Below are 13,373 nucleotides of genomic sequence, written 5' to 3'. Positions count from 1 at the left end.
GCATGCGCATGCGCGATCGCCTGCGAGGCTGGGGGTGGGGCGGGGGCTGGGGCTCTGGCTGGAGTCGGTGCAAGCCCCGGGATTGCCTGAGGCAAGCCAAAGGAGCCCCAGAGGGAGACGGGACGGCCGGTCGTCTGGTTTCCTGAAAGCCGAATGCGAATGCGGAGGGGCTCGCGGGCCGCGGGGAGGCAACCCAGGTCTGCAGCGGGAGTCGGGGCCCCGGCCACCCACTCACTCCCCCCGCCCCGGGAGGGGCTGGGGCTGCGGGGGTGGCGGGGGGGCGAGGGGGGTGTGGGTCCAAGAATTGGGACGCGGGGCGGGGGCTAAAGGACCTCTTCTGGTAGGCAAAAAAGCCTCCAGCACCCGGAATTCCCAGGTGGTCTCCCATCCAAGATACTGAACAGGCCCGACCCTGCTTAGCTTCCGAGATCAGACGAGATCGGGCGCCTTCAGGCCGATAGGGCCGGAGACGGACGCGGCCGCCGTGGGGCGCCCTAAGAGCCTTGCGCTTCGCCTCCCTTTCGCTCTGACCTGCAGGTCGGGCCAACGGGCCGCCCCTCTCCTCGGGGGGCCGTGCTGTACTAGAGCCCCACGACCCGCGACCGCACTCCAGCCTGCTGACGCCGGCCCGGCCCCCGAACACCGCCAACACCAGACCAGCAACCGCCTGGCCGGGCCCTGGGGCCCGATGGGCTTCCAGGACCCCCCAGTGACCGGGAGGGCGTGCGTGCGTGCGCGCGGGGCCTGGGGGGTGGGCTGAGGGGTGCGGAGGTCTCGGCGCCCTCCCACCCCCGGCCACTCCAGACCCGGCCGCGCTGGCTGAGCGGGGCCTCCCCCCCCCCATCCCGTTCGCTGTCCAGGGCCGCGCGACCCCGGAGGTGTCGGTCTTCGGGGCCCGCCGCCTCCCGATCCCCGCGGCCCGGGGGCCTCTGAACCTCCTGCGGGCCTAGGCGCAGCGAATCTTGAGCGCCCAACTTGCCCGGCACCTGCCCGCTGCCCAAACCCACCGGGAGCCACGGAGGCGCGGTCGACCGGAGCGCCTCAGCCCCGCCCCTTTGCCCTACCGAGGCGCCCCCCTTGTCCCCACGCCGCCCGCCAAGCACCCGACCTTCCTGAGAGAGCAGACGAACCACAGGCAGGCACACAGACAGACAGACAGACACACACACACACACACACACGAGTGTGGTCTTTGGAAATACTTCTGTTCGTAGTTGCTGGGTTGAGCCCAACTCTTATAGGACCCATGGAGTGCGGCCCATCAGGCTCCTCTGTCCGTGGCATTTCCCAGGCGAGAATACTGGAGTGGGTTGCCATTACCTTCTCCAGGGGATCTTCCCGACCCAGGGATCAAACCCGAGTCTCCTGCGGGCGGATGCCTTGCCATCTGAACCAGCACATTGCGAATTCCCTAGGCAAAATACAAAGAAAAGAGCTCGTGTGCTACTAAGTGGAAAGATGATTGAAGAAACAGAAGGTGTCCTTTGTTGGTATCTTGGAATCTTTCTTTAGTTTTCGTTGATTTTTACTCTTAAGGCTACTTGAACAAGGCAAGAGAGAAACCCCAGAACTGAAAAGCAATTGACTTTTTTGAAAGAAACCTGTGCAGGTTAAGCACTCTTCGTTTTTGAGAGATGGTGAAATGCAAACTCTTGATTCAACACATATGACTTTGGTGAACTTTATTTCAAATCTCCATGATGAACCCCTAAGGCGTCCAGGAAGAAAGGAGTAGAGCGGGAGACAAAAAGAGCAACCTTTCCCCTTGGCGCCATCCCAACCAGCTGCTTAGTTCCTTCATCTCATGGACTACCATCTGGGCTTATCTGGTTTGTCTGATTCTTGTTTCGGGGCCCGTTTCTAGTCACAAGGCTGTCAACAGTGGGGGGTGGGGTGGGGGGTGGGGGAAGCCCTTCTTTCCATTCCACATGAGACCCAGTGGACAATCCAGGCTCTGGCCACTGCATAGAGCGTGCAGCAACAATATCAACGGTGATGCTGGTTAACAACGCATATTCCTGGAATCCACTCCGTTGGCTACTGAGTGTGTGCGGTGGTGGTCTGGAACCTATACCTGGAAGCTTTCTTGATGATTGCAAATGACACCAAAGTCCGAGGACGATGGAAGATCTTCACGTTTCTGCAAGAGCCACACACCTCCAGAAGGAACCGCAAGACTTGCCTGACATGGTCAAGGTCTAAGTATTGGACTACACGTCGGAAGGTCTCCACCTTTGCTATGGAAGTCAAACGATCTTTCTTGGAAATGAAAATGGATCACACTGAACGTTCACATTCTTCTAGAGCATTTGAAAAGCCCTAAACTGTAGAAATCTGCTGTACGAGTTCCTTGAAAGCAAGAACCCATACTGATGGATATGTCTTAATGCCTTAGATTGTGCCTTGAATATAGCGTACACATGAACCCAGGAAAGGAAAGAATGGAATCGCCAAATATACAAAGAGATCAAAAGTGCCGAGCCAAGTGACACCTTGAGGCTTCCAAGAACTTTTCTGTCTTTCACACGCTAAGTAAATCCTGAGCACCTACGATGAGCTGGGAGGCATGTAATAAGTTTCTGGAACTAGAAGGCGGAGAGAAGCAGACACAGAGTTCCTGCTTTCACTGAGACGAATCTAATGATACATCACAGGCAGATCCTTGGAGAACTTGTCGAGGGGCCTCTACCCTCACCAAAACCTGGGTGTCAGGGAAGGCTTTTCAGAGTAACCATTGCGTTGAGGTCCATAGGTGGAACCTACGTAAACCAGGGTTGAGATGCAGGAAGAATTTCAGGCAGGGAAAACAGCATCCTGGAAGTCTACGTGACCAGGGAAACTTAGGACGTTCAAGAAATGAAAATGCCCTATGGGATGGAAGCCAAAGAGTGCAGAGGGCATTCCAGGGACAAGACATCCGAGAAGAACGTGAGGAGCAGGCATGAAGGGAATTGGTCGTATCTTCAATATGATGGGAAAATACAAGAGCCGTTGGAGCAGGATGGTGACAGAATTGCATCTGCATTTCCAAACGGTCATCTTGCTCCACATCACTAATGATTGGAGAGACTCAACTCCAAACGCCAAGGAGGGACCACTTCGCCCGAGTCCGATTGGGCCTCATTGCAATGTCTGTCCTTAGCAGATGCTGGAGAAGCTGTGGAGCAAAGGGAACTCTCCTCCACGCTGAGTAGGAATGGGAGTTGGTACAGCCGGGATGGAAAAGAGTATGGAGGTTCGCGAAGGAACTAAACGTAGAAGTAGCCTATGGTTCAGCAGTCCCACTCCCAGGCATAGATCCACCCCCAGTACAAGCCAACAAGCCAGATGCCCCGTTTGGGCACATCGATCTGTGCGCGCGCTCGCATGCGCATGCGCGATCGCCTGCGAGGCTGGGGGTGGGGCGGGGGCTGGGGCTCTGGCTGGAGTCGGTGCAAGCCCCGGGATTGCCTGAGGCAAGCCAAAGGAGCCCCAGAGGGAGACGGGACGGCCGGTCGTCTGGTTTCCTGGAAGCCGAATGCGAATGCGGAGGGGCTCGCGGGCCGCGGGGAGGCAACCCAGGTCTGCAGCGGGAGTCGGGGCCCCGGCCACCCACTCACTCCCCCCGCCCCGGGAGGGGCTGGGGCTGCGGGGGTGGCGGGGGGGCGAGGGGGGTGTGGGTCCAAGAATTGGGACGCGGGGCGGGGGCTAAAGGACCTCTTCTGGTAGGCAAAAAAGCCTCCAGCACCCGGAATTCCCAGGTGGTCTCCCATCCAAGATACTGAACAGGCCCGACCCTGCTTAGCTTCCGAGATCAGACGAGATCGGGCGCCTTCAGGCCGATAGGGCCGGAGACGAACGCGGCCGCCGCGGGGCGCCCTAAGAGCCTTGCGCTTCGCCTCCCTTTCGCTCTGACCTGCAGGTCGGGCCAACGGGCCGCCCCTCTCCTCGGGGGGCCGTGCTGTACTTGAGCCGCACGACCCGCGACCGCACTCCAGCCTGCTGACGCCGGCCCGGCCCCCGAACACCGCCAACACCAGACCAGCAACCGCCTTGCCGGGCCCGGGGGCCCGATGGGCTTCCAGGACCCCCCAGTGACCGGGAGGGCGTGCGTGCGTGCGCGCGGGGCCTGGGGGGTGGGCTGAGGGGTGCGGAGGTCTCGGCGCCCTCCCACCCCCGGCCAGTCCAGACCCGGCCGCGCTGGCTGAGCGGGGCCTCCCCCACCCCCCATCCCGTTCGCTGTCCAGGGCCGCGCGACCCCGGTGGTGTCAGTCTTCGGGGCCCGCCGCCTCCCGATCCCCGCGGCCCGGGGGCCTCTGAACCTCCTGCGGGCCTAGGCGCAGCGAATCTTGAGCGCCCAACTTGCCCGGCACCTGCCCGCTGCCCAAACCCACCGGGAGCCACGGAGGCGCGGTCGACCGGAGCGCCTCAGCCCCGCCCCTTTGCCCTACCGAGGCGCCCCCCTTGTCCCCACGCCGCCCGCCAAGCACCCGACCTTCCTGAGAGAGCAGACGAACCACAGGCAGGCACACAGACAGACAGACAGACAGACACACACACACACACACGAGTGTGGTCTTTGGAAATACTTCTGTTCGTAGTTGCTGGGTTGAGCCCAACTCTTATAGGACCCATGGAGTGCGGCCCATCAGGCTCCTCTGTCCGTGGCATTTCCCAGGCGAGAATACTGGAGTGGGTTGCCATTACCTTCTCCAGGGGATCTTCCCGACCCAGGGATCAAACCCGAGTCTCCTGCGGGCGGATGCCTTGCCATCTGAACCAGCACATTGCGAATTCCCTAGGCAAAATACAAAGAAAAGAGCTCGTGTGCTACTAAGTGGAAAGATGATTGAAGAAACAGAAGGTGTCCTTTGTTGGTATCTTGGAATCTTTCTTTAGTTTTCGTTGATTTTTACTCTTAAGGCTACTTGAACAAGGCAAGAGAGAAACCCCAGAACTGAAAAGCAATTGACTTTTTTGAAAGAAACCTGTGCAGGTTAAGCACTCTTCGTTTTTGAGAGATGGTGAAATGCAAACTCTTGATTCAACACATATGACTTTGGTGAACTTTATTTCAAATCTCCATGATGAACCCCTAAGGCGTCCAGGAAGAAAGGAGTAGAGCGGGAGACAAAAAGAGCAACCTTTCCCCTTGGCGCCATCCCAACCAGCTGCTTAGTTTCTTCATCTCATGGACTACCATCTGGGCTTATCTGGTTTGTCTGATTCTTGTTTCGGGGCCCGTTTCTAGTCACAAGGCTGTCAACAGTGGGGGGTGGGGTGGGGGGTGGGGGAAGCCCTTCTTTCCATTCCACATGAGACCCAGTGGACAATCCAGGCTCTGGCCACTGCATAGAGCGTGCAGCAACAATATCAACGGTGATGCTGGTTAACAACGCATATTCCTGGAATCCACTCCGTTGGCTACTGAGTGTGTGCGGTGGTGGTCTGGAACCTATACCTGGAAGCTTTCTTGATGATTGCAAATGACACCAAAGTCCGAGGACGATGGAAGATCTTCACGTTTCTGCAAGAGCCACACACCTCCAGAAGGAACCGCAAGACTTGCCTGACATGGTCAAGGTCTAAGTATTGGACTACACGTCGGAAGGTCTCCACCTTTGCTATGGAAGTCAAACGATCTTTCTTGGAAATGAAAATGGATCACACTGAACGTTCACATTCTTCTAGAGCATTTGAAAAGCCCTAAACTGTAGAAATCTGCTGTACGAGTTCCTTGAAAGCAAGAACCCATACTGATGGATATGTCTTAATGCCTTAGATTGTGCCTTGAATATAGCGTACACATGAACCCAGGAAAGGAAAGAATGGAATCGCCAAATATACAAAGAGATCAAAAGTGCCGAGCCAAGTGACACCTTGAGGCTTCCAAGAACTTTTCTGTCTTTCACACGCTAAGTAAATCCTGAGCACCTACGATGAGCTGGGAGGCATGTAATAAGTTTCTGGAACTAGAAGGCGGAGAGAAGCAGACACAGAGTTCCTGCTTTCACTGAGACGAATCTAATGATACATCACAGGCAGATCCTTGGAGAACTTGTCGAGGGGCCTCTACCCTCACCAAAACCTGGGTGTCAGGGAAGGCTTTTCAGAGTAACCATTGCGTTGAGGTCCATAGGTGGAACCTACGTAAACCAGGGTTGAGATGCAGGAAGAATTTCAGGCAGGGAAAACAGCATCCTGGAAGTCTACGTGACCAGGGAAACTTAGGACGTTCAAGAAATGAAAATGCCCTATGGGATGGAAGCCAAAGAGTGCAGAGGGCATTCCAGGTACAAGACATCCGAGAAGAACGTGAGGAGCAGGCATGAAGGGAATTGGTCGTATCTTCAATATGATGGGAAAATACAAGAGCCGTTGGAGCAGGATGGTGACAGAATTGCATCTGCATTTCCAAACGGTCATCTTGCTCCACATCACTAATGATTGGAGAGACTCAACTCCAAACGCCAAGGAGGGACCACTTCGCCCGAGTCCGATTGGGCCTCATTGCAATGTCTGTCCTTAGCAGATGCTGGAGAAGCTGTGGAGCAAAGGGAACTCTCCTCCACGCTGAGTAGGAATGGGAGTTGGTACAGCCGGGATGGAAAAGAGTATGGAGGTTCGCGAAGGAACTAAACGTAGAAGTAGCCTATGGTTCAGCAGTCCCACTCCCAGGCATAGATCCACCCCCAGTACAAGCCAACAAGCCAGATGCCCCGTTTGGGCACATCGATCTGTGCGCGCGCTCGCATGCGCATGCGCGATCGCCTGCGAGGCTGGGGGTGGGGCGGGGGCTGGGGCTCTGGCTGGAGTCGGTGCAAGCCCCGGGATTGCCTGAGGCAAGCCAAAGGAGCCCCAGAGGGAGACGGGACGGCCGGTCGTCTGGTTTCCTGGAAGCCGAATGCGAAAGCGGAGGGGCTCGCGGGCCGCGGGGAGGCAACCCAGGTCTGCAGCGGGAGTCGGGGCCCCGGCCACCCACTCACTCCCCCCGCCCCGGGAGGGGCTGGGGCTGCGGGGGTGGCGGGGGGGCGAGGGGGGTGTGGGTCCAAGAATTGGGACGCGGGGCGGGGGCTAAAGGACCTCTTCTGGTAGGCAAAAAAGCCTCCAGCACCCGGAATTCCCAGGTGGTCTCCCATCCAAGATACTGAACAGGCCCGACCCTGCTTAGCTTCCGAGATCAGACGAGATCGGGCGCCTTCAGGCCGATAGGGCCGGAGACGGACGCGGCCGCCGCGGGGCGCCCTAAGAGCCTTGCGCTTCGCCTCCCTTTCGCTCTGACCTGCAGGTCGGGCCAACGGGCCGCCCCTCTCCTCGGGGGGCCGTGCTGTACTTGAGCCGCACGACCCGCGACCGCACTCCAGCCTGCTGACGCCGGCCCGGCCCCCGAACACCGCCAACACCAGACCAGCAACCGCCTGGCCGGGCCCGGGGGCCCGATGGGCTTCCAGGACCCCCCAGTGACCGGGAGGGCGTGCGTGCGTGCGCGCGGGGCCTGGGGGGTGGGCTGAGGGGTGCGGAGGTCTCGGCGCCCTCCCACCCCCGGCCACTCCAGACCCCGCCGCGCTGGCTGAGCGGGGCCTCCCCCACCCCCCCATCCCGTTCGCTGTCCAGGGCCGCGCGACCCCGGAGGTGTCGGTCTTCGGGGCCCGCCGCCTCCCGATCCCCGCGGCCCGGGGGCCTCTGAACCTCCTGCGGGCCTAGGCGCAGCGAATCTTGAGCGCCCAACTTGCCCGGCACCTGCCCGCTGCCCAAACCCACCGGGAGCCACGGAGGCGCGGTCGACCGGAGCGCCTCAGCCCCGCCCCTTTGCCCTACCGAGGCGCCCCCCTTGTCCCCACGCCGCCCGCCAAGCACCCGACCTTCCTGAGAGAGCAGACGAACCACAGGCAGGCACACAGACAGACAGACAGACACACACACACACACACACACACGAGTGTGGTCTTTGGAAATACTTCTGTTCGTAGTTGCTGGGTTGAGCCCAACTCTTATAGGACCCATGGAGTGCGGCCCATCAGGCTCCTCTGTCCGTGGCATTTCCCAGGCGAGAATACTGGAGTGGGTTGCCATTACCTTCTCCAGGGGATCTTCCCGACCCAGGGATCAAACCCGAGTCTCCTGCGGGCAGATGCCTTGCCATCTGAACCAGCACATTGCGAATTCCCTAGGCAAAATACAAAGAAAAGAGCTCGTGTGCTACTAAGTGGAAAGATGATTGAAGAAACAGAAGGTGTCCTTTGTTGGTATCTTGGAATCTTTCTTTAGTTTTCGTTGATTTTTTACTCTTAAGGCTACTTGAACAAGGCAAGAGAGAAACCCCAGAACTGAAAAGCAATTGACTTTTTTGAAAGAAACCTGTGCAGGTTAAGCACTCTTCGTTTTTGAGAGATGGTGAAATGCAAACTCTTGATTCAACACATATGACTTTGGTGAACTTTATTTCAAATCTCCATGATGAACCCCTAAGGCGTCCAGGAAGAAAGGAGTAGAGCGGGAGACAAAAAGAGCAACCTTTCCCCTTGGCGCCATCCCAACCAGCTGCTTAGTTCCTTCATCTCATGGACTACCATCTGGGCTTATCTGGTTTGTCTGATTCTTGTTTCGGGGCCCGTTTCTAGTCACAAGGCTGTCAACAGTGGGGGGTGGGGTGGGGGGTGGGGGAAGCCCTTCTTTCCATTCCACATGAGACCCAGTGGACAATCCAGGCTCTGGCCACTGCATAGAGCGTGCAGCAACAATATCAACGGTGATGCTGGTTAACAACGCATATTCCTGGAATCCACTCCGTTGGCTACTGAGTGTGTGCGGTGGTGGTCTGGAACCTATACCTGGAAGCTTTCTTGATGATTGCAAATGACACCAAAGTCCGAGGACGATGGAAGATCTTCACGTTTCTGCAAGAGCCACACACCTCCAGAAGGAACCGCAAGACTTGCCTGACATGGTCAAGGTCTAAGTATTGGACTACACGTCGGAAGGTCTCCACCTTTGCTATGGAAGTCAAACGATCTTTCTTGGAAATGAAAATGGATCACACTGAACGTTCACATTCTTCTAGAGCATTTGAAAAGCCCTAAACTGTAGAAATCTGCTGTACGAGTTCCTTGAAAGCAAGAACCCATACTGATGGATATGTCTTAATGCCTTAGATTGTGCCTTGAATATAGCGTACACATGAACCCAGGAAAGGAAAGAATGGAATCGCCAAATATACAAAGAGATCAAAAGTGCCGAGCCAAGTGACACCTTGAGGCTTCCAAGAACTTTTCTGTCTTTCACACGCTAAGTAAATCCTGAGCACCTACGATGAGCTGGGAGGCATGTAATAAGTTTCTGGAACTAGAAGGCGGAGAGAAGCAGACACAGAGTTCCTGCTTTCACTGAGACGAATCTAATGATACATCACAGGCAGATCCTTGGAGAACTTGTCGAGGGGCCTCTACCCTCACCAAAACCTGGGTGTCAGGGAAGGCTTTTCAGAGTAACCATTGCGTTGAGGTCCATAGGTGGAACCTACGTAAACCAGGGTTGAGATGCAGGAAGAATTTCAGGCAGGGAAAACAGCATCCTGGAAGTCTACGTGACCAGGGAAACTTAGGACGTTCAAGAAATGAAAATGCCCTATGGGATGGAAGCCAAAGAGTGCAGAGGGCATTCCAGGGACAAGACATCCGAGAAGAACGTGTGGAGCAGGCATGAAGGGAATTGGTCGTATCTTCAATATGATGGGAAAATACAAGAGCCGTTGGAGCAGGATGGTGACAGAATTGCATCTGCATTTCCAAACGGTCATCTTGCTCCACATCACTAATGATTGGAGAGACTCAACTCCAAACGCCAAGGAGGGACCACTTCGCCCGAGTCCGATTGGGCCTCATTGCAATGTCTGTCCTTAGCAGATGCTGGAGAAGCTGTGGAGCAAAGGGAACTCTCCTCCACGCTGAGTAGGAATGGGAGTTGGTACAGCCGGGATGGAAAAGAGTATGGAGGTTCGCGAAGGAACTAAACGTAGAAGTAGCCTATGGTTCAGCAGTCCCACTCCCAGGCATAGATCCACCCCCAGTACAAGCCAACAAGCCAGATGCCCCGTTTGGGCACATCGATCTGTGCGCGCGCTCGCATGCGCATGCGCGATCGCCTGCGAGGCTGGGGGTGGGGCGGGGGCTGGGGCTCTGGCTGGAGTCGGTGCAAGCCCCGGGATTGCCTGAGGCAAGCCAAAGGAGCCCCAGAGGGAGACGGGACGGCCGGTCGTCTGGTTTCCTGGAAGCCGAATGCGAAAGCGGAGGGGCTCGCGGGCCGCGGGGAGGCAACCCAGGTCTGCAGCGGGAGTCGGGGCCCCGGCCACCCACTCACTCCCCCCGCCCCGGGAGGGGCTGGGGCTGCGGGGGTGGCGGGGGGGCGAGGGGGGTGTGGGTCCAAGAATTGGGACGCGGGGCGGGGGCTAAAGGACCTCTTCTGGTAGGCAAAAAAGCCTCCAGCACCCGGAATTCCCAGGTGGTCTCCCATCCAAGATACTGAACAGGCCCGACCCTGCTTAGCTTCCGAGATCAGACGAGATCGGGCGCCTTCAGGCCGATAGGGCCGGAGACGGACGCGGCCGCCGCGGGGCGCCCTAAGAGCCTTGCGCTTCGCCTCCCTTTCGCTCTGACCTGCAGGTCGGGCCAACGGGCCGCCCCTCTCCTCGGGGGGCCGTGCTGTACTTGAGCCGCACGACCCGCGACCGCACTCCAGCCTGCTGACGCCGGCCCGGCCCCCGAACACCGCCAACACCAGACCAGCAACCGCCTGGCCGGGCCCGGGGGCCCGATGGGCTTCCAGGACCCCCCAGTGACCGGGAGGGCGTGCGTGCGTGCGCGCGGGGCCTGGGGGGTGGGCTGAGGGGTGCGGAGGTCTCGGCGCCCTCCCACCCCCGGCCACTCCAGACCCGGCCGCGCTGGCTGAGCGGGGCCTCCCCGCCCCCCCCATCCCGTTCGCTGTCCAGGGCCGCGCGACCCCGGAGGTGTCGGTCTTCGGGGCCCGCCGCCTCCCGATCCCCGCGGCCCGGGGGCCTCTGAACCTCCTGCGGGCCTAGGCGCAGCGAATCTTGAGCGCCCAACTTGCCCGGCACCTGCCCGCTGCCCAAACCCACCGGGAGCCACGGAGGCGCGGTCGACCGGAGCGCCTCAGCCCCGCCCCTTTGCCCTACCGAGGCGCCCCCCTTGTCCCCACGCCGCCCGCCAAGCACCCGACCTTCCTGAGAGAGCAGACGAACCACAGGCAGGCACACAGACAGACAGACAGACAGACACACACACACACACACACACGAGTGTGGTCTTTGGAAATACTTCTGTTCGTAGTTGCTGGGTTGAGCCCAACTCTTATAGGACCCATGGAGTGCGGCCCATCAGGCTCCTCTGTCCGTGGCATTTCCCAGGCGAGAATACTGGAGTGGGTTGCCATTACCTTCTCCAGGGGATCTTCCCGACCCAGGGATCAAACCCGAGTCTCCTGCGGGCGGATGCCTTGCCATCTGAACCAGCACATTGCGAATTCCCTAGGCAAAATACAAAGAAAAGGGCTCGTGTGCTACTAAGTGGAAAGATGATTGAAGAAACAGAAGGTGTCCTTTGTTGGTATCTTGGAATCTTTCTTTAGTTTTCGTTGATTTTTACTCTTAAGGCTACTTGAACAAGGCAAGAGAGAAACCCCAGAACTGAAAAGCAATTGACTTTTTTGAAAGAAACCTGTGCAGGTTAAGCACTCTTCGTTTTTGAGAGATGGTGAAATGCAAAATCTTGATTCAACACATATGACTTTGGTGAACTTTATTTCAAATCTCCATGATGAACCCCTAAGGCGTCCAGGAAGAAAGGAGTAGAGCGGGAGACAAAAAGAGCAACCTTTCCCCTTGGCGCCATCCCAACCAGCTGCTTAGTTCCTTCATCTCATGGACTACCATCTGGGCTTATCTGGTTTGTCTGATTCTTGTTTCGGGGCCCGTTTCTAGTCACAAGGCTGTCAACAGTGGGGGGTGGGGTGGGGGGTGGGGGAAGCCCTTCTTTCCATTCCACATGAGACCCAGTGGACAATCCAGGCTCTGGCCACTGCATAGAGCGTGCAGCAACAATATCAACGGTGATGCTGGTTAACAACGCATATTCCTGGAATCCACTCCGTTGGCTACTGAGTGTGTGCGGTGGTGGTCTGGAACCTATACCTGGAAGCTTTCTTGATGATTGCAAATGACACCAAAGTCCGAGGACGATGGAAGATCTTCACGTTTCTGCAAGAGCCACACACCTCCAGAAGGAACCGCAAGACTTGCCTGACATGGTCAAGGTCTAAGTATTGGACTACACGTCGGAAGGTCTCCACCTTTGCTATGGAAGTCAAACGATCTTTCTTGGAAATGAAAATGGATCACACTGAACGTTCACATTCTTCTAGAGCATTTGAAAAGCCCTAAACTGTAGAAATCTGCTGTACGAGTTCCTTGAAAGCAAGAACCCATACTGATGGATATGTCTTAATGCCTTAGATTGTGCCTTGAATATAGGGTACACATGAACCCAGGAAAGGAAAGAATGGAATCGCCAAATACACAAAGAGATCAAAAGTGCCGAGCCAAGTGACACCTTGAGGCTTCCAAGAACTTTTCTGTCTTTCACACACTAAGTAAATCCTGAGCACCTACGATGAGCTGGGAGGCATGTAATAAGTTTCTGGAACTAGAAGGCGGAGAGAAGCAGACACAGAGTTCCTGCTTTCACTGAGACGAATCTAACGATACATCACAGGCAGATCCTTGGAGAACTTGTCGAGGGGCCTCTACCCTCACCAAAACCTGGGTGTCAGGGAAGGCTTTTCAGAGTAACCATTGCGTTGAGGTCCATAGGTGGAACCTACGTAAACCAGGGTTGAGATGCAGGAAGAATTTCAGGCAGGGAAAACAGCATCCTGGAAGTCTACGTGACCAGGGAAACTTAGGACGTTCAAGAAATGAAAATGCCCTATGGGATGGAAGCCAAAGAGTGCAGAGGGCATTCCAGGGACAAGACATCCGAGAAGAACGTGAGGAGCAGGCATGAAGGGAATTGGTCGTATCTTCAATATGATGGGAAAATACAAGAGCCGTTGGAGCAGGATGGTGACAGAATTGCATCTGCATTTCCAAACGGTCATCTTGCTCCACATCACTAATGATTGGAGAGACTCAACTCCAAACGCCAAGGAGGGACCACTTCGCCCGAGTCCGATTGGGCCTCATTGCAATGTCTGTCCTTAGCAGATGCTGGAGAAGCTGTGGAGCAAAGGGAACTCTCCTCCACGCTGAGTAGGAATGGGAGTTGGTACAGCCGGGATGGAAAAGAGTATGGAGGTTCGCGAAGGAACTAAACGTAGAAGTAGCC

General features: G+C 56.8%; 4 pseudogenes; all 4 read right to left on the bottom strand.

The window, feature by feature from the left end:
• Positions 1 to 351: 351 nt before the first annotated feature.
• Positions 352 to 471, bottom strand: LOC129627394 (uncharacterized; annotated as a pseudogene).
• A 3,244-nt stretch (positions 472 to 3,715) lies between these two features.
• Positions 3,716 to 3,835, bottom strand: LOC129627393 (uncharacterized; annotated as a pseudogene).
• Positions 3,836 to 7,081: 3,246 nt separating this feature from the next.
• On the bottom strand, positions 7,082 to 7,201 carry LOC129627392 (uncharacterized; annotated as a pseudogene).
• Positions 7,202 to 10,451: 3,250 nt separating this feature from the next.
• LOC129627390 (uncharacterized) lies at positions 10,452 to 10,571 on the bottom strand (annotated as a pseudogene).
• Positions 10,572 to 13,373: the final 2,802 nt, after the last annotated feature.

Source organism: Bubalus kerabau, chromosome 14 (genome assembly GCF_029407905.1).
Source record: "Bubalus kerabau isolate K-KA32 ecotype Philippines breed swamp buffalo chromosome 14, PCC_UOA_SB_1v2, whole genome shotgun sequence".
In the NCBI taxonomy this organism is placed as follows: domain Eukaryota; kingdom Metazoa; phylum Chordata; class Mammalia; order Artiodactyla; family Bovidae; genus Bubalus; species Bubalus kerabau.
The sequence above is the reverse complement of the archived record's forward strand: the minus strand, read 5'-3'. Positions and strand labels throughout refer to the sequence as shown.